Source organism: Palaemon carinicauda, chromosome 35 (genome assembly GCF_036898095.1).
Source record: "Palaemon carinicauda isolate YSFRI2023 chromosome 35, ASM3689809v2, whole genome shotgun sequence".
Classification (NCBI taxonomy): Eukaryota; Metazoa; Arthropoda; class Malacostraca; order Decapoda; family Palaemonidae; genus Palaemon; species Palaemon carinicauda.
In genome coordinates this window covers 8,872,713-8,891,590 of record NC_090759.1, presented here as the reverse complement: position 1 = coordinate 8,891,590, position 18,878 = coordinate 8,872,713, and the positions used below count along the sequence as shown (strand labels likewise).

Sequence of the window (18,878 nt, the reverse complement as noted above, 5' to 3'; positions counted from 1 at the left end):
GGCAGGCCAATTTGTATAAATTGCTTCAGGTTTGTATGCTAGGAAAAATACAAATTACTCCCAAATTTGTTATTTTTTTCGACACAAATACAAACCCTTAGCTATTTATAGGGGTGACTTACTCTTAGAAGGGAGGAAATCCTCACCATCTGCCCTTGCTCATGGCTCGGGGTTCTCTCTATTTCGATCTGGGATCGAATCTAGAGAGTACCCTAGCCTTGCTAAAATCAAGTCCGATATGAGGTAATGTACTGATAGCGGCCTGCTAAAGCTTGTGTGTGAGTGAAACTAACAGTGTGGCTTGTCTTTAACATAAGAACTCGAGTACAAGATCTATTGTTCTTAAATCTTACCCAATAACCTCCCTCAACGAGGTATTGTGAACGTAACAAAGTATTATTATATACTTAGGAAGCACATGGGAAATGCATCTTACCTGCAGCGAGGTGAGGTCAGCTATACTGAGGCTTGCAGAGCTGTTTTCCCCTGGGGGGAGAAGGTGAAAGGAGCCAGTCATTCTCATTCATTCACTCCAGACTAACTCAGGTAACCTCAGCCCTCAATCCCCAGCAACTTGTCCATCAAGGAGCTAGTGGTGATTAGACCATTTGTTGTGCGACCACCACAGGACCAATGGAAAATGTCTCCATGTTCCTGAGGGTTATTGTCTTATAGGTAGTGGGCCATGAAAGTTGATTGATGCTTCCACACACCCACTTGCAGTACCTGCTCCACAGAATAGTTTTCTTGAACGCCAGGGACGTAGCAACGCCACTGAAGTCATGAGCTCTGGGTCAATAGGATGGAGAAGGGTCTGGGTTAAGAGAAAAATCAATTGCCTTCTGATCCAGGAGGGAAAGGAAATCCTTGACCCTCCTCTTGACCTTCCCCATGTTGGCTAACAGTGCTGACACAGGGGCGAGCGGCCTCAGACTCCTCACTGGGCAAAACCCCAGTTGGATTGGGTCTTGGGTTAGAGAACGAAGACTCTCTAACCGGAATGGACTGAACCTAGGGTACAGCAAACTTGGATTTCGAGTCTTTGCAATCAACTTGGGGACGCCGCTGAGAATTACTTCTCCCCATCTCCTAGAGTAGGAGATGTCAGAAGATAGATCATACAACACACTAACTCTCTTGACTGAAGCCAAAGTGAGTAGAAAAGCCGGATTCCATGTAAGGAAGCGATCTGTTGCCTAGCATAAAGGTTTGTAGAGAGGGGCCCTCAGAGACTGAAGGACCCGAACCGCGTTCCCAAGAGGAGGTTAAGTTCCGACGGGGGACAAGTCATCTCAAAACTTTGAATGAGGAGAGGCATCGAAGGGTACAGATCCCCCTTCCCCGACATCAGTCACAAAAGACCGAACACTTTGCCAAGAATACTGACGCTAAAAGGCGTTCAAGAAGTCTAGACATCTTTTCCGCAACTCGTTGCGAAAGGCCTCTCTGAGAGAGGTGTTGGACACTTTCCAAGCGTGAAGTTGAAGCAAAGCTACGGCTTTGTGGAAGGTGTTGGCACGTGGCTGTTCCAGAAGATCGTGTCGTGGAGGAAGTTTCCTCGGAAGCTCTGTCATGAGCTGCAGAAGGTCTGGAAACCATTCTGCGTGACGCCATACCAAAGCTATTGGAGTCATTGATAAGTTCTTGCTTATTCTGACTTGGTTGAGGACTTTCTCACCAGACCAAACATGGGAAAAGCATACACTTCTAGGCTGTCCCACCATTCTTGGAATACATCTTGCTCGAGAGCCTGGGGGTCTGGGACTGGGGAACGGTCGAGCGCGAGCTTGAAGTTCATAGCCCTTACGAGTAGGACCACAGTCAGGGGACCCCACAAAGTTAAGACTTTGTTGGCTACAAGATGATTCAAAAGACACAAGGAGCCCACCATCTGAGTGGACCTGCTCAGATTATCTGCAAGCATATTCCTGTTGCCAGGAATGACGCGAGCGGATGGGGAAACCAGCTGTCCTCTGTTCATCTGAGTATTTCTACTGCTACATGATTCTCTAAGAGAGTTATATGCAGTTACCTTTCTGATTCGGGCCAACGGACGAAGATGGATTGGTGCAGCATATGCCCGCCCCTTCTTTTGATGTATCCAAAGAGAGCATCAGTCCAGAGGGGGTACGCAAAGATCGGCCTCTTTGCAGAGGTTCTCGTCTGCCACCCACCATCTGCGGAGGGGTCGGGAGATTGCATAGCAAGAAAAACATCTTGAGATGATGTCAAGACGTGCAACTGCTTTCACGTTTCTGCTATGAAGGGGGGATCCTGTCCTCCCTCCAACAGCCACCAATCTAGTGGGGGTTAGCCGCGTAAGAATGATACAAAATGGTGAACCAGGTAGCCAGTACTGCTTATGTTATAACAGCAATTCTCCGTAGAGATCGCCTTCCGGACAAGAAACCGGTCAGTAACTACCGAACACAACTAACTACTCTCAAAGAACGAGATTGAGACGTATCTTCAATCTATTGTTGGACAGGTATTATGCATAAGCCTATCTACGGACCAGAAACACAGAACTGTGAGCAGGACAAGCATAAAGGCGTAGCCCGACTTAAAGTCGTGTCCAGAACTCGGTTGGAGAATGTTGAAAATGTTCGTAATTGAATATTCCTCCTTCTTAAGACAAAAAAAATGCTTGTATTTCTCCTTCTCCAATCAGAAATTGGCATGAGTGTTTTATATTCCCTACTAGAGAACATATACGCTTATGAGAAGTTTTCAGTCCAAGTACTTGTAAGAGACTAAGGCCTCCGATCGGAAAGAAAGGAAGGAAGTGCCTATAGAGGCAGAATGTAATACAGTATGTCTGGTTACTGGAAGGTATTCGATTAATGTACATTATAAACTGGTTTCAGTGCGGGATATAGCCATACCCATTATTAGAACAGAGAATAATGCATGTGCGACGAAGCGCAACATTATTGCCCAAGGAACATTTGATTGTCGATTAGCTGTAGAATTTTTTTTAGGATGTGAGCGCATATGCTCTCAAACAAAATATAGTTATTGAAGTGATCATTCCTCCTTTGGGTTGCCTTTCCTCCTTGTGGGAGGGGCTCGCCAACGTTCATACACAGACACGGTTGTCTGATTCTCTTGTGGGTGGGATTTGTAACGTTCGTAAATGTAAAGAAAAAATGCCCACGTTGTTGCTATCATTCAAAAACGTAAGCTAACACTGCTCCCTTGGGACTAAATGCTCGAGACAATAACCCTATAAGGGTAAAATTAATAAAATGTCTCAGAAGCCTATTGTGTAAAAAAAGAAGTCATTGTCCTAAGAGGTACTGTACAATGATGGGATGCGAGCTGACTCAATAAATCGGTGGAAACCGAGTTTGTGACAATAACCTCACGGTTTTGTCTTAAGAGAGCCCTGCATGCTCCAGGAAAGTTTTTATAGCTTTTATGAAGTTTTAACAACACCTGTTGAAGTTATGTAAAACTTCTCAGGAATGAGTTTCCCAAAAAGGGTGAAGTCTCGTATGTGAGAGTTTCCTTCAACAAGACCATACATTAGGTTGCCTTCGACCACTTTCCCGTAAGGGGTTGCCATTGAATGCTTTCTCGCTAGCGAGAAAAAGTATCATCTCATGCAGGCAAGACCTGCTAGGGGAAATGAATTGGAATGTAAAAATTCTTCCTGCTGGCTTCCATCCCGGCAGTTGAAGGTTTCTCGATAATGAGAGACAAAATCAAGCCGCCTGCTAATCCAACCACTAGAAGTGGGAGGGTGGAGGGAAGGTGATGGTAATTCATTTGAAAATGAAAGGATAGGTGGTGGTGAGACCAGCCTAGCTGTCACATAGTAATCACCTGGGAGTGTAGAGTGACATTACGAGTCACGCTACGCTGGATGATCCAGCCCGTAGGGGTGGGGGTCGACCGCAGAGTTTTCAGAGAAAACTCTGGATTCGGTACCAGTGTGTCCGGTGGGTCTGTGTGCCGAGACCGAAAGGTCTTCATCTGCCCTTGAAGTGACCAAATGCGGAAACGGCCCTGAGGGACCAACTTCTCGAGAAAAGCCAGGTGCCCTAACAGTTTCTACCATCGATGTGCTGGCAGTTCGTCTCTCGCGAGGAAGTCCTGGGCTATCTCTTTCAGTCTCTTCATTCTGTCCTCAGACGGGAAGACTTTGCCTAGTGTGGTCTCGGTTCTCATTCCTAGATATACCATATCTTGGACATGTTGCAGGTGAGACTTCTTGCGATTCATCAGGATCCCCAGATCCTGACAGAAGGCCAAAAGTTTTTCTCGATAGAGGAAAAGTCTCTTTCCAGTCTGCTAGAATTAGCCAATTGTCCAGATATAGAAGAAGACGAATGCTGTTCTTGTGCGCCCATGTCGACACTAGAGTAAAGACTCTTGTGAACGCCTGGGGTACTGTAGACAAGACGAAACACAGCACTTCTAATTGGTACATCTGATCGTCCATAGTAAAGCGCAGGTACTTCCTTGAGGATGGATGAATTGGGATCTGGAAGTACACGTCTTTCAGGTCCAACAAGATCATGAACACGTTCGGTCTGACCATTTGTGTCGTCTCCATTTTGAATGGAGTTTGTAAGACAAACTCGTTCAGGGGGGAGAGGTCTATTACGGATCTCAATCCCCAAGACGCCTTTTCTACAAAAGATAAGCTACTGTAAAAGCCTGGGGACCCTACCGCGACCTCCAGGAGAGCGCCCTTCTCTAGCATGGTCCTGACTTCGGCCCGTAAGGCCTGGTCCTTTGCCAATCCCTTGGCACAGGACCTCGTCACAGATGGACTTTTGAGTCAGTGGAGGGGAAGACTCGATGAAAGGGACGATATATCCCTTTCTTAATACGGAAGTCGACCAAGGGTCGGCTCCATAATTCATCCACCTCTGCCATCTGCTCATAAGGTATCCCCCAACTGGTGAACTGGTCAGGAGATTGCCCTCCCTAGCGTGGTTGTCCTCTCCGGGATTTCTTGCCGTTACCTTTATGTCCCTTGGAATGAAAGGAAGGCTTTCCATCTTTTTTCTTTGGGCCGTTCTGCTTCTGGCCGGTCTGAGGTTTGGGAGACTGTTGTCTGCCTTGGAGGAGCCTGCTGGAAGGAATAAGAGGAGATAACCCAATGGACGAGAGTGTCTTGGCTCACCTTCCTCCATCAGTCCACTATGCTCTCAATGGTTTCCCCGTCATACAAGGCGGGTCCATCCATTGGAGTGTTGCACAGCCCCATTGCCTTTCTCTTCAGGACCTGCCTCTGGAATCTCGAGACAACTGCATCACGTCGCCTCAAGATCCAGTTGACACATTAGTTTACTACGTTCTCCGTCAAGAATTCAAGAGTTCTCGCAACCGAGAGAAGGAAAGAGAACAGTGTCTCACTCCTCTTAGGAGTGGAAAATTCCTCGTTCTCATTCTTGACGAGATAGCCAATCATGCCTAACCAATAATCCAGCCACGAAGCTGATTGCAGAGCACACTTTGCGATCCAATCCACGTTAGCAGCGTCTGCAGGAGAAAACTGCGCAGGGAGAGTTGTCAGTTTCTCCAAATACATCTAGGTCAACGATACAATCACCGGATCCAGCGGTAAAGGGGAAGGATCGTCTCCCACTATCTAATAGTACTTCCTCTGCCTTACATAAGGAGTAAGTAACCTTGAGGAGTCCACCGAATAAAGAGAGCAGGAGGTGCCAGCTACTTAGGCAAAAGCTCTCTTCTTCACTGTCAATCTTCCTGATGCAAGCTCTGAGGTGTGACATTCATGATGGCAGATGCAGGGAGCTCGGAACAATCATCGAAAGGTTCTTCCTTTCCCGAGCTATCACCTATAGTAGCTCAGGGAGGGTGAGGGTCATCAACAGAAAACCTTTTGGAAGCGGAATGTGCTCTAGAGGGAAGGCCGGTATGCCCAGGTCTTACAATAGCAGCTGAGACTGAATACTGTTCCCCTTGAATCTGACGTTCACCCATAGAACGCCAGTTTTTAAGTAGAGTCTTCGTGTCTTTCCTCTCTTTTGGTTGAACCTCAAATTCGTCCAAAAGAGAGGATTCTTCTCCCTTAGTTGATTCCGTTGGTTTAACATCACCGGAACCAACTCGGAAAGGGGTATCCTTCGGTCAAGATGAAGGATATTCCTAGTCATCGATCCTAACACGCTTCCAGCTCTCAAAGCGAGAGACTGGGAGAAGATTAGAGAATTCCGACTTTTGGGAAGAATCAAACTCTCTTTCTCTAACCAACCTCACGGCCATGACCTGAGTAGCTGCCATCATTTCCCGGGTTGGATCCATGATCTTAGGATCCTTAGTCTTAAGGTAATCCTCACACCTTAAAACTCTGGAAGGAGGTGGAGACAGGTGTGGCTCTCTAGTTAGGCTAGCTCCCTTGGGGTCAGTAAGATCACTAGATCCCTTAGGAGAATCGAGGGGAATAACAGGAACCTTCGCTGCTGCACCTGAGGGATCGTTAGAGATTCCCATTGCTTGTTTAAGCACTTTCACCAGGTCTTGAAACCAAGGTCCATCCTTGGCTAACAAGTTACCTGATGAAATAGTCTCCCTGCGATTAGATGGTTCCGATTGCACCGGCTGAGATGGGGGGGAGGGATGGGGGAATGCCTCAACCCTCTCCTAGGTGAGCACTTGTGGGGTGAACAACCGCGAGGTGAACGACCTTGACGAGAGGTTGGATGGCGAGGTGAGCCAGCTCCACCCTTTCCTCAACCCTACGATAGCGATCACTTGAGCGAGTAGGCCCCTCGTTCACTTGAGAATCAGGTTTCCTCGCTTCCAGCGGATGAGCTCTCCTATCCTTCTCACTAGATGGAAATGCACGCGACAATGCACGCAGCTTCTTCGCCAGCTAGAAGATCCTGTCCGAGAGTGTCAAGAATCAGAGATCTTTCACTCACCTGCTCTCCCAATGAGAAAGGCGTGATGCTTTCCTCACCCTAAGGGGTGAGAAGAAATAGGGGGCTGAGCATTTACTCTGCAGCGAGACTGGTAAAATCTACCCTATCTCGTAAGAGGATGGTCTCGCTGTAGGGCCCGATGACGAGGTGGGGGAGCAGATGGAAACCTCCTCTCTCCTTCATCATCCAGTTCCGAAAAACTGTGCTCTGATGGAGTGGAGCGTGGTATGGACGAATCCAATACCTTTCGGTGGGATCCTCATGGAGGAGACCATTCAGGAGAAGATCTTTCCTCTCGCAAGCGTAAGGAACAATCTTCACCTCTCTCCTGATGGCACAACGCCTCGCAAACGAGGGAGCTGCCGCTCCGAAGGTTGTATAGCTTTGTCTTTCCTAGGAAGGTCAGACAGCCTAACACTGGAAGGCGAACCTTCCAGTTGTCCAAGTCATTCCTCCTTCCATCGGGCAAGCCCGGAAAGAGGCTCAACTCCCTAAACAATCTCTAGAACAAAGCCGAAGCTTGATCCTGAGACCTGAGGGTCTCTGGACAAGTCACTCCGAGGAGTGCTTGTCCTCAACTGCAACCCTCCCGCCGAAGCAGGTGAAACGTCGGGGAGAGCAGAAGAAAAGGACTCAGTGGTCGAGTGCACATTGACACCCAAACGCAGGACCTCCTGTAGCTTTCCTTTGACGGGGAACCCATCAGTCCCAAGGACTGAGAGGGACTCCCCCGTGGCAGGCTCCCTCACTGCCTCTCTAGTGGAGACAATGGGAGGAGACCCCGAACAAAGTTGTCCAGGTATTACCAGGGTACCACTCGTACTCGACCGTTCCCCAGAGGAAGCCGGTCGGGTAGAGTCAGGATGGGAAGATCGAGTCGCAGGAGAAACAAATCTGATCTTCTTACTCTTTGAGGTCAGAGAATCCCTTTTAGACCTCTTCTTCTGCCTACCAAACCTCACCCACTGGGAGGGTGACCAATTCCGACACACTACAAGGAAACTCCTTCGAACACGAGTGACCTCGGCACGAAGGGCAGAGAACGTGAGGATCCGTCTCCTTCGAGGACACGAAGGTGCCACAACGGCGCCCTTCATGCCCTGGATAAACTAACATGGTTGGACATTATGGGCAGGCACACCTGAAAAAGAAAAAGAGAAAAGAAATTAATTCCAGCCAGTTTAGGTTAACGGGAGAGTGAGACACGTCTACACTCTACCGAGCCAAAATAAAAAGTGACGGTTAGTCACCCGTGCTGGTGGGAGCGGTGGGTAAACACACCCCCGTGACCCCCGCTAACTAGCAGTGAGTAGTTAAACCCTGGTTTACTTCAGTTTCGACTAGTTTTCAGCTCCGTCAAAATAACAATGCTATGTTAAAGAGGGGAAGATTTGTATCTTGCGTCGGGACAAACAGCTTTTAGATGTAGCTGGGTGTGCTTCCCCACAATGTTTACAACTTCGATTTTCTGTGCATGCTCCATGACTATTTTTTCCTCAGTTGTCACAAACAGTTGGCTTATTATCTTTTTTTGTTTTTCTTGCACTTCTGGCTTAAATGGCCATACATTTGGCAATGATAACATTGCAATGGTGAAGGGATGTATGGTTTAACCTTCAAAGATAGCCAACCAGCTTTAATAACATTAGGTAATCTGCATTGATCAAATGTTACAATCAAAGTAGCAAGAGGAATATGTTGTTCTCCAACTCTCTTTCCCATTCTGACTACTTTTACTACTCCTTGACTTTTCAGTTCATCCTCAATTTCTTTTTCCTCTATGTCTAGTAATTCTGAAGCATTTATCACACCCCTACTCTGGTTGAAAGTGGGGTGAGAAACGCATTTGACACTACGACCATCCAATGTTGAAAGTGTTTTTAATCTTTTGCTTTGTATTGGGGATAGTGCCTCTGTCAAGAGACTTCCATTTCCCTGGGGGAAAATATTTTGCTGCCCTCCACATATATTACCTAATTCCCTATAAACTTTAAAAACATTAACATGCTCATGTCTTCCATTTTCAAATTCTAAAATAAAAGTTTCATAATTCACTATTTCATAGTGACCTGGTAATACTTCTACTTTTCTAAATTTTTCTGTTCTGTCATCATTTCTCACTCTCTCTTCTTCTCACGTGTTTTCTTATAATAATTCTTTACATAACGTGAATAAGGTTCTAATGTTACAATATTAGAACCTGAATTGGAGCTGTCTGTACCGATGTCCATGTTTGTCTTTTCCAGGTTGTCAACAGAGGGGTTGATTTTTATAAAAGCAGCAAGCCCCGTTATCCACCTCTTATCAGAGGATGTCTGTCCTCCTATCCCGTGAGGCCCAACAAAAGAAGAGGCTTCAGCAGGGACCAGTCCTCTATTAGAGAGGGGCTGCCTCTCTTTAGGTGCGCATACACTGGTGAGTGGGGTTAGTTAGCCCCTCCCAACGATGACTTCAATACCTGGCGTCACCCATTACCCGAAAATATGGGTGACTTAAAACCGGATCACTGGAGCCCGACTCTTAATAGATATGGTCTGCACCCAATGGAGTCTGCCAGAGGGTGATGGCATCTACATTGGTACAGGTTGAGATAGCCTGCCATCCATCCCACACTGTGCAAAATCCAAAAAGAGAAAGAGATGGGAGAATAAAAGAAATAACCTTAACGAAGAGAAAATGCCGACTAATTTAGTTGGATCAACAATTGGGTACCAAGGTCCAGTGGAAAAGCAGTTCCTGCCATTCATCATAGCCCAGCTGCTAATCCCGAAGCCCCTATCCTCGTCAAGGCTTCAGCATCTGGCCGGCTAAAAAGATGTGCAGTTAAAATTTAACGAGGGTTAACTACCCATTCCGCTAGATAGCGAGGGTAGGGGGGTAGCTTGCTACCGCTCCTGCTCACACAAGTGATTTAGCTCACTTTGCTTGGAGGTAGGACTTCAAGGGGGATGGGGCTGGCGGGTAAGTTTGTATAAATAGCTAAAGGTTTGTATCGTTAGGAAAAATACAAATTATCTCCAAATTTGTCATTTTTTCCGTAACTGGAATACAAACCTACGCTATTTATCAGGGGTGACTCACCCATTAGGAGGGTGGACATCCCTGCCAACTGGCTTTTGGCTTTACCCAGGGGGCTCTTTATTTTCAAAAGGTTTGTACCAAAAATGGTATTTTCATTATAAAATAAATTTTTGAGCATACTTACCCAGTAGTTATATATATAGCTTACGTCCCTGACGTCACGGCAGAAAATTAAAAACTCGCGCCAATCGCCGATTGGATAGCCAGGTGTACCACCCCTGCGCCCTAGCAAGGTACCTAGGAACCATTCCAGGAACCCTCATATATTCCATGCCTCTAGTCTCTAGAGGGGAGGAGGGTGGGGATTTAATTATATATAACTACCAGGTAAGTATGTTCAAAAATTTATTTTATAATGTGAAAATACCATTTTTAAACCTAAGACTTACCCAGTAGTTATATACTGTATATAGCTGATTAACACCTTTGGTGGAGGGTTAGAGACAGCCAATATAGTTGGAATTCTGCTTAAGAGTTAATCAAAACAAACTTAAGGGTTCGTACCTGATAGGGAAGCTGACTTCAATGATCCTCTGCCTCATTATGTCTGCTAGCCTTATGAGATCCAGCAATCCTCCCAGGGGGCTGAAGATCTCTTAGGGACTGTCAAACCGGTGTATATACCTCATTGTGACAGAACCTCCTCCAATAACCAGTTCCGGGCACTCTCAAGGAACAAAATTGACCACCTGACTAAAATCAATGATTGTGGAAGACTGACACAATCTCCACAAACAACCATAAAAAACAAATAAAAGTTCCAAGAGAAGAAAAGGTTATTAGGATTATGGGAACGTAGTGGTGGATCCTTCACCCACTACTGCACTCGCTGCTACGAATGGACCCAGAGTGTAGCAGTCCTCGTAACGAGTCTGAACACTTTTCAGATAATGTGAAGCGAACACAGATTTGCTCCTCCAAAAGGTTGTGTCCATTATGCTTTGCAACGATCTATTCTGTCTGAATGCTGCTGACGTTGCCACGGCTCTGACTTTGTGAGTCTTAACCTTTAGAAGTCCTAGGTCTGATTCATTACAATGTGCATGAGCTTCTTTAATCAAGAGCCTGATAAAAAATGACAGGGCATTCTTTGACATCTGCAACGTGGGCTTCTTGACTGAGCACTATAGAGCTTCCGAATTGCCTCGTAAGTCTTTTGTTCTGTCCAGGTAGAACCTCAGAGCTCTTACTGGGCATAGGACTCTTTCCAACTCCTCACCAACTAAATCCGAAAGATTCGGAATTTTAAAAGCCTTGGGCCAAGGTTGAGAAGGGCGTTCATTTTTGGCGAGAAAGCCTAACTGTAAGGAACAGACAGCCTTACCATCTCGAAAACCAACGTTCTTGCTAAACGCATGGATTTCGCTAACTCTTTTGGCTGTTGCGAGACTAACCAAAAACAGTGTCTTCATAGTAAGGTCCTTCAAGGAAATTGAATTTAAGGGATCAAATCTGTCACTCATAAGAAATTTTAAAACAATATCCAGATTCCAAGCTGGTGAATCTTGGTGCCATTGCTTTGTTGTATCAAAGGATTTAAGAAGTTCTTGCAGATCCTTATTGTTTCAAAGGTCCAGGTTTCTGTGCCTGAATACAGTCGCTAACATACTCCTGTATCCCTTAATAGTCGAGGATGAAAAGTTGCGCTTCCTTCGAAGTGGAGCAGGAAGTCCACAATTTGAGCTACAGAGGTACTGGATGAGGAAAGAGAGTTGACTCTACACCACTCTCTAAAAACCTCCCATTTGGATTGATAAACCCTGATAGCTGACGTCCTTCTTGCTCTTGCAATGGCTTGAGCTGCCTCCTTCAAAAAACCTCTAGCTCTTGTGAGTTTTTCGATAGTCTGAAGGCAGTCAGCTGAAGACTTTGGAGATTTTGATAGAATCTTTCCAAGTGAGGTTGTTTGAGTAAATCTACTCTTAATGGAAGGCTTCTTGGAGTGTCTACCATCCACTCCAGTACCTCTGTGAACCATTCTCTTGAGGGCCAAAAGGGGGCCACTAGGGTCATTCTGGTCCCTTCGGTTGCTACAAACTTTTGTACCACTTTGTACCACAGGATCTTGAATGGTGGAAAAGCGTACGTGTCTAGATTGGTCTAATCCAACAGAAATGCATCTATGTGGACTGCTTCTAGATCTGGTACTGGAGAGCAATACGCCTCTAACCTCCTTGCTTTTGATGTCGCGAAAAAGTCTATGCATGGTCGACCCCAAAGTCGCCACAGACTCTTGCATACTTGTTGATGGAGCGTCCACTCTGTGGACAGGATCTGACCTCTTCTGCTGAGGCTGTCTGCCATTACGTTCTTCCCTCCTTGGATGAACCTTGTCATCAGGACCACATTCCTTTCCTTTGCCCACAAAAGGAGATTCTTCGAAGTTTCGTAAAGAGATATCGAGTGAGTTCCCCTTTGTTTGGCAATGTAAGCCAATGCCGTCGTGTTATCGGCATTGACTTGTACCACTTTATTTAGAACTGACCCTTCGAAACTTTTGAGGGCTAACAGGACTGCCAACAATTCTTTCTGATTGATATGGAAGTTCTTCTGGGTCTCTGACCACAGCCCCGAAGCTTCCAACTTGTCCAGAGTTGCTCCCCACCCAGAGTCCGAGGCGTCGAAACATAACACAAGGTCTGGGTTCTTTTGAGTTAAGTCGAGACCTTCTTGGAACTTGTCTGGTTCGTCCCACCACCGAAGGCAGTTTTTGATGGATGCCGTAATTGGAATGCTCATTGTCTCTAGGTCCTTCTCCTTGTTCCAATGGTGATTGAGGTGGAATTGGAGAGGACGAAGGTTCAGTCTTCCTAGGGGAACAAATTGTTCCAAGGAGGAGAGGGTTCCTACTAGACTCATCCACTTCCTCGCTGAACACATACTTTTCCTTAGAAAAGATCGGAGTTTCAAACTGGCTTGCTCCATCCTTAAAGGAGACGGAAAAGCCCGAAAAACCCGACTCTGAATCTTCATTCCCAAATAAAGAATCTCTTGTGATGGAATCAAGAGAGACTTTTCCTTGTTGACAAGAAGACCCAGTTCTTTCGTAAGACTCAAAGTTGTCTGGAGATCCTTCAGGCAGTGATCGTATGAGTGAGCTCTGAGAAGCCAATCATCGAGATACAGGGAGGCTCTGATGCCCCTTGAGTGGAGAATCTTTGCTACGTTGAGCATGAGTATCGTAAATATTTACGGGGCGGTGCTGAGGCCGAAACATAGGGCTCGAAATTGAAAAACTTCCCCCTTGAATACGAATCTTAGATAATGCATGAAGTTCGGATGAATTGGGATGTGAAAATAAGCGTCCTGGAGGTCTAATGAGACCATCCAGTCGCCTTTCCTTACCGCAGCAAGAACTGATTTCAAAGTCTCCATCGAGAACTTCGTCTTCTGGACGAACATGTTCAATGCACTCACGTCCAGGACTGGACGCCATCCACCCAAGTTCTTGGGTACCAGGGACAGGCGGTTGTAAAAGCCTGGAGAATGTATGTCCTGTACTCTTTCTATGGCCCCCTTCTCAAACATTAGAGACACTTGAATAAATAATGCTTGTCTCTTTGCCTCCTCTTTGTATCTGGGAGAGAGATCCACTGGAGCTAACACCAAAGGAGGATTCCCTATAAAGGGGATTTTGTAACCCTCCTTCAAAATCTGTATTGACCAACCGTCTGGTCCTCTCTTCTCCCACGCTCGCCAGAAGTTGAGTAGTCTGGCTCCTACTGCCTGAAGGCGAAAGCAGTCAGACTCTGCTTCTCCCTGATCTGAAGTCTCTCCTCTTATTTCTTCTTGCATCAGGTCTGGAGCTACCCCTGCTGGAAGACCTCCCACGAAAGGGCTGGGAGAACTTAGGAAAAGTTGTTTCTTCCTTGGGTTTGCGGCTGGAAAAAGAAGATGGGAGGACCTTTCTAGCTGTCTTAGAGACCAGATCTTAAGTGGCCTTTTGTGTTAAAGCAGACGATATTTCATTTATGAGCTCTTGAGGGAACAGCAAGGGGGAAAGAGGAGCATATAATAACTCAGATTTCTGGAAGGGAGTAACCCCCAGTGACAGAAATGAGCACATCTGAGCCCTTTTCTTGAGAATTCCTGCTGAAAAGAGTGCCGCCAACTCATTAGACCAGTCCCGCAATGCCTTATCCATACAGGACATTAAGTGGACTAAGTTAGAGGTATCACCTTCTTTAAAAGTAGCAACTTTCTTACCCAAGGCTCCTAACGTCCAGTCAAGGAAGTTAAAAACTTCGAAGGCTCTAAATATGCCCTTAAGCAGATGATCCAGCTCCGAGGTAGACCAGAAAATCTTGGTCTTCCTCATGGCCGACCGACGAGGAGCATCTACAAGACTCGAGAAATCTCCCTATGCAGAGGCAGGTATCCCCAAGCCGAGAACTTCTCCTGTCTCGTACCAGATACTAGACCTAGATGCTAGTCTAGCTGGAGGAAGTGCGAAAGCCGCTTTCCCTAGTTCTTTCTTGGACTGCATCCAGTCACCCATCAGTCTTAGAGCCCTCTTAGAAGACCGTGACAAGACCATCTTGGTAAACCGTGACTTCTTTGAAGCCTTCCCAAGAGTAAATGCGGAAGGTGGAGAACATGGAGCAACGGGTACAAAAAAGTCTGGGAATTCCTTATTGAAAACTTTCATAAGTTTTTTCAGATCTACTGAAGGACAAAATAAGTTAGAGTCTTCATCTTCTGAAACCTCCTCAAACTCAACAGGAGACTCAATGTCCTTCTCTGGTAAAGCTCCAAAAGGAGCAACAACATTGAGTACCGGGTCCTTCTCATGAAGATCCTGACTTTCGACAGCAACAGAACCTGGATCATCATGTCTGTCGCCAAGCGGACCTAACGCTTGACGCTCATCAAAACGATCGGTACTAACGTGTCCCTGATTATGATCTCTGTTAAAATCAGTGTCATCCTGAAGAGCGTAGTACTCATCTTCATAATCAAGACTCACTTCTAAATCACCAGCAACATGGGAAGAAGTAGGTGGCTCAGGGTCGCGTTCTGAAAAACGCTTGACGTCGCTTCCTGAATGGCGCTCGGCGCCGCATACCGCTTGCTGCTCGTCGACCTGATTGGATGCTTGTCGCTCGGCGAAGCGTCCTGGAGGACGTTCGATATTGAGTCTTGAAGGGCGGTTGACGTCCTGTGAAATAGGACATTTGACGACTTGTTTAGCAGGACGTTCGACGTCTCATTTTGTAGGACGTTCGAGCTCACGTCCTGAATGCAGTTCACCTTTGTGCTTAAGAGGACGTTCGGCGCCTCGGTTTAAAGAACGTTCGATGTTAGGTCTCGCTGAGTACTCAACTTCGTTCTTAGTTGATCGCTCAGGATCACGTCCTAAAGGACGCTCGATGCTATAGCTAGCAGGAAGCTTGGCGCCTCATATAGAAGGACGGTCGAGATCACGAACCACCGCACACTTAACGATACGTTCAGGAACACGTCCTACAGGACGTTTCACATCGCGTTGAGTAGACCGCTCGCTGTCTCGAGCCTGACAATCACTGTCACGTCTGTCTGCTTGACGCTTGTCGCTACGACGGTATGTGTGACGACTGTGCACACGAACAAGTTCACTTTCCTTAAGAGGAACAATGTTACGACCTTTCAAGGGAGAGACGAAAATGAGATCGTTATTCAGAGCCTCTTGACTGACAGTCTTACGCCGCCTGGCGTCCAGAAGAGAGGCTTCCCGAAGTTCAGGATCCAGGACTGCTGCTCTCTTACTGACCGGGGCTTGGTAACTTTGCATGAAAGAAGAGAGCCTTTGTTGCATCTCTTGTAGCATGTTCAAATTTGGATCCATTCACTGTGATATCGGTGACGACACTTCTATCGCCACAACGTTCTCCTCACCGCTCATAAGGCGTTCAGAATGTCTGGATGGTGAAAACCAGTCTGACGGCTGTGGGGGAGCATGAACCAAGGTTAAGCCTGGTTCTGACAACTGCTCAGCAAGATCCTTGACAGAGTCCGACGTCCTAGCAGGACGTTTAGCAGGAGAGCTCTCAAATGAAGATAGAAATTGCTCTGGACTATCCCAATGGCTACAGCCAGGCCGCGATGCGCTAGTAGGACGTTGGTTGACCTTATCGAAGGTCCTCTAAGAGGTCTGGAAGTTAGCCCCCAGCCTCTTTTTGGTAATGCGTCATCCGAAGACGACGAAAATAACTTAACCTCACCTTTCCTATGGTGAGGGCGAACGTCCTGGGAAACGTCAACAGGTACGTTCGCGGGGACGTCTGCTCATGTTTTAAAGCCTCTCGTCTCCTTTAGCCGTTCGACATTCCTTCTCCCAGGGGTTGGGGAGCTTGGAAGAGGTCTAAGACTAAGAGAACGACAGACGCAAGCAGGCGTACCCTCCACAGCACTAAATAACTTCACTGCACTTCTAGCACTTTCACCCTTTAACTGCTTTACATCGGACATAAACTGCGTTCTGTCCGCCGCAAGCAATTCCACTTTAGCGCCCAGCACTTGAATCGCTACCAACATGTCCTTAAGCGTAGGCTCATCAGCAGTTACAGTAGCGGGATCAGAATCTACCACTACAGGGGAAGGATTAGGGTCAGTGACACGGGAAGAGGAAAGGTCTTTTAAAGAACGAGAAGAACTTCGTCTTAATCTATCTCTTTGAAGTTTACGCCTATAGCGATCAAACTCAATCCATTCATTCTCTGACAAAAGAACACACTCATCACACCGATCACCCAAATCACATTCTTGACCTCTGCATTTAACACAGAGTGAATGGGGATCAAGAGAAGCTTTAGCCCTTCGGGTCTTACACCCACTCACACACATCCTAAAAGTTATAGGGGGGGTGGCCATTTTGAACATTTTTAGAGAGAAATCAACAAGCAAGGGTCAAAAATTTCTAAATTCAAACATATCCAAGAATATCCAAAAGCAAAATAAAACAAGCAGGAGTCAACAACCAAAGTTTTGTACATCACCAAAATAAATCAGTAAATATCAGCAAACTGTTGAGCAGAATATCCACGTGTCGTCGCTAGCGACAGCAAGGAATATATGAGGGTTCCTGGAATGGTTCCTAGGTACCTCGCTAGGGCGCAGGGGTGGTACACCTGGCTATCCAATCGGTGATTGGCGTGAGTTTTGAATTTTCTGCCGTGACGTCAGGGACGTAAGCTATACTGTATATACAGTATAACTACAGCACCGCGTAAGTCTTATGTTTAAAAATAAGGAGCCCTTGCACCTCGCTAAGCCTTACTAGGCAAGGTCTGCGGCCTGCGCAAGCTCTGTGTTGAGATTTTTAGAAGTGTGACTGTCCAGGTAAAAGTTATTCAGAGTCTTTGTAGGAAAACTGTTGTAACCAGGACTTTCCCAATACCACCTCGCCATGGTATGGGAACGCAACAGTATTAGCTTAATACTAAGAACACAAGGGAGCATTGTTTACCTGCAGTGGTTTGATGTCAGCTTATGCAGAGAACCCAGGATGCTGCTTTCCACAACAGAGGGGAGGATGAAGAAAAGAATAAGAGCCAATCAAACCTTTTCATTCATGCAGACTAAAAGCGGGTAACAGTGCCATAAATCTTCTGCTACTTGTCCAATAAGGAGCTTGCGGTATTATATTAGCTGTTGTGCAGCCACCACAGGGCCAATAGAGAACGTATCGAGCCTCCTGTGGGTCATGTCTTGCAGGTAGTGGGCTGTGAATGTATTTTGACGTTTCCACACTCCCAGCCTTTAGGACCTGCATCACCAAGAAGTTTCTTTCGAAGGCCAGGGATGTAGCTATGCCCTTGACATCGTGGGATCTGGGGCAACGTGAGGGAGGAGGATCTGGATTCAGGACATGGTCTAAAACCTTGTGAATCCAGGCAAGGATGGTATTCTTAGTGACCCTCCTCTTGTTCCTCCGTGTTGATGAAAAATGCAGGCGCAAGGGAACGGTCTGCAGCTGTTCTCTTGGGGTACAGCCTCAAACTCCTCACTGGGCAGAGTAAGAGATGATCAGGGTCATAGGTTACATAGCGGAGACTCGGAAATACGGAAGGAGTCGTATCGGGGATCTGCTACTCCCGGATTTTGAGTCTTGGCTACAAAATCAGGGACGAAGCCAAACATTACCTATCTCGATCTCCTTGAATGGGCGATGTCGTATGAGAAACCATGAAGTTCACTAACTCGCTTGGCCGAAGCTAAAGCTAGTAGGAACACCGTCTCCAAAGTGAGGTGGCGATCTGTTGCCTGGCATAATGGTTCATAGGGAGGTCTCTTTAGAGACCTGGGAACTAGAACCACATTCTATAGGTAAGGTTTCACTTCAGACTAAGGACAGGTAAGTTCTTAACTCCGTATGAGTACGGAAAATTCTAGCGATGAGGAAATATCCAATCCATTGAGCCTAAGGGCTAGGCTTAAGGCTGAGCAATAGCCTTTAACCGCCGACACTGAAATGCGTATTTCCTCACGCAAATAAACAAGGAACTACGCTATTGCTGGAATAGTGGCATCGAGAATAGAGATACCCCTTCCACGACACCAACCACAGAAGACTTTCCACTTTGTTAGGTAGACTGCTACTGATGATTTCCGCAGGTATCCAAACATCCTGCTCGCAACGTGTTGCGAAAATTCTCTCTGAGTGAGGAGATGCTGGATAGTCTCCAGGTGTGAAGTCGTAGCAATGCTACGGCTTTGTGGAAGCTGTTGGCATGGGGTTGTTTTGAGGAGATCGTGCTGTGGAGGGTGTTCTCTTGAAGACTCCGTCAGGAGGTGCAGAACGTCCGGAAACAATTACGCATGATGCCATAGCTGAGCTTTAAGTCATTGAGAGGTTGATCGATGTTCTGGCCTTGTTAAGTACCCTCCTCATCAGACAGAACGAGGGAAAGGTGTAAA

The 18,878-nt window shown here is 46.5% G+C and overlaps 1 protein-coding gene across 3 annotated transcripts in view; it reads right to left on the bottom strand.

The window, feature by feature from the left end:
- LOC137627610 (uncharacterized) overlaps positions 1-18,878 on the bottom strand; it is a 61,600-nt gene that overhangs the window by 29,375 nt on the left and 13,347 nt on the right. The window lies entirely within an intron of this gene.